This window comes from Schistocerca piceifrons, unplaced genomic scaffold (genome assembly GCF_021461385.2).
Source record: "Schistocerca piceifrons isolate TAMUIC-IGC-003096 unplaced genomic scaffold, iqSchPice1.1 HiC_scaffold_1227, whole genome shotgun sequence".
NCBI classification, from domain to species: domain Eukaryota; kingdom Metazoa; phylum Arthropoda; class Insecta; order Orthoptera; family Acrididae; genus Schistocerca; species Schistocerca piceifrons.
In genome coordinates this window covers 42501-44834 of record NW_025727045.1, presented here as the reverse complement: position 1 = coordinate 44834, position 2334 = coordinate 42501, and the positions used below count along the sequence as shown (strand labels likewise).

The 2334-nt window shown below is 58.0% G+C and overlaps 1 non-coding gene across 1 annotated transcript in view; it reads left to right on the top strand.

The window, feature by feature from the left end:
* The first annotated feature begins 1109 nt into the window (after positions 1–1109).
* Positions 1110–2334, top strand: part of LOC124729942 — a 1909-nt gene continuing 684 nt past the window's right edge. Inside the window, exon 1 of the ribosomal RNA XR_007007827.1 lies at positions 1110–2334. This exon is cut by the window's right edge and continues 684 nt beyond it. This is a non-coding gene — a ribosomal RNA (small subunit ribosomal RNA).

Here is a 2334-nt window from a genome sequence, read left to right as displayed (position 1 = left end):
ACATCGCATACGTACGGGGGCCACCTTCCACGTATTGTCTAGGCGTGCACATTTTGTTGCGTGTATGTGGGCAGACGTAGTGTGGCGTGACACCTGACACAGGCATGCAATAATGGTTGAAGTTGCAAATGGCGATGGACGCCTACGTTTTCTGGTGAAGTTACGCAAATGAAGAAATGGTAACCCGTTGTGGTGCGGTTGTTCTCGCTAGGGGTGAATCGGTGATGGCGACGATAGGTTGAGGTACTAACCGGTTGTTCCAGCGATACCCACCATGCCGACGAAACTGAACGGCATCTGGGTGTGAAGCGATACGCGGCGGTGGCTGGGTGGGACCGTCCCCGGCCGGTGAGGGGGCGCCTCCCGGCGTGCTGGCCGCGCGGTGCGTGGGCGCACGCGCTACAGCCGGCTGGTGGGGGCGGCCAGTGGCAGGCGCGCCGGCCGACGGACGCGGCAGGCGTCGCAGCTGCGCGCCGGCGCACCCTGCGCGCGGCGCCGTGCGGCCAAAGTAGGTCCTCGCGGGCCCGGTGCGAAGCGCGGTGGACATCTGCAGTGTGCTGGTCCGATTGAGGACTGTGTGCGTTGAGGATGCGCCGCCGCCCGGCGCTCGGCGCCGCGACGCCGTCTGCTGCTCGGTCGCCCCAGCGGTTCTCGCTGGTGGTTTGTATCGCAGCTGTGCGGATGTGTTGGCGTGTGCGCTGTGCTGGGAGAGTTCGCTTCGGCACCCAAGTGGGGCTTTTGTCCTTCTGTGGCGCTGGCGTTGGAGCTGCCGGTCACCGTAGGTGGCGCGTGTTGTCTCCCGCCGGCAATGCCACGACAGCACGCTCCCGGGCCTCTGTCGGCAGCGGCAAGCTCAGTTGGGAGCACGGGTGGTCGCACCGAAAGCGTCTACTCGCCTAACTCCGGGCGATTGCGCCTCTCTCGAACCCGACCAAGTACTTGGGACGGCGCTGCGCGCCGCCGGGACCTGAGAGGGTTTCGAGGTGTATTGTGCAGGGGAGCTCAGCCTCCTCCTGTTTGCAGAATGATTGAGCGGACGCTTGCGTGTTCGCGCGGGCCCCCGGGACACACTCCCGGGCGGCCGGCTGCTCAGCTCTAGTTGACGCAGCTCCCTGGTTGATCCTGCCAGTAGTCATATGCTTGTCTCAAAGATTAAGCCATGCATGTCTCAGTACAAGCCGCATTAAGGTGAAACCGCGAATGGCTCATTAAATCAGTTATGGTTCCTTAGATCGTACCCACGTTACTTGGATAACTGTGGTAATTCTAGAGCTAATACATGCAAACAGAGTCCCGACCAGAGATGGAAGGGACGCTTTTATTAGATCAAAACCAATCGGTCGGCTCGTCCGGTCCGTTTGCCTTGGTGACTCTGAATAACTTTGGGCTGATCGCACGGTCCTCGTACCGGCGACGCATCTTTCAAATGTCTGCCTTATCAACTGTCGATGGTAGGTTCTGCGCCTACCATGGTTGTAACGGGTAACGGGGAATCAGGGTTCGATTCCGGAGAGGGAGCCTGAGAAACGGCTACCACATCCAAGGAAGGCAGCAGGCGCGCAAATTACCCACTCCCGGCACGGGGAGGTAGTGACGAAAAATAACGATACGGGACTCATCCGAGGCCCCGTAATCGGAATGAGTACACTTTAAATCCTTTAACGAGTATCTATTGGAGGGCAAGTCTGGTGCCAGCAGCCGCGGTAATTCCAGCTCCAATAGCGTATATTAAAGTTGTTGCGGTTAAAAAGCTCGTAGTTGGATTTGTGTCCCACGCTGTTGGTTCACCGCCCGTCGGTGTTTAACTGGCATGTATCGTGGGACGTCCTGCCGGTGGGGCGAGCCGAAGGCGTGCGACCGCCCCGTGCGTGCTCGTGCGTCCCGAGGCGGACCCCGTTGAAATCCTACCAGGGTGCTCTTTATTGAGTGTCTCGGTGGGCCGGCACGTTTACTTTGAACAAATTAGAGTGCTTAAAGCAGGCAAGCCCGCCTGAATACTGTGTGCATGGAATAATGGAATAGGACCTCGGTTCTATTTTGTTGGTTTTCGGAACCCGAGGTAATGATTAATAGGGACAGGCGGGGGCATTCGTATTGCGACGTTAGAGGTGAAATTCTTGGATCGTCGCAAGACGAACAGAAGCGAAAGCATTTGCCAAGTATGTTTTCATTAATCAAGAACGAAAGTTAGAGGTTCGAAGGCGATCAGATACCGCCCTAGTTCTAACCATAAACGATGCCAGCCAGCGATCCGCCGCAGTTCCTCCGATGACTCGGCGGGCAGCCTCCGGGAAACCAAAGCTTTTGGGTTCCGGGGGAAGTATGGTTGCAAAG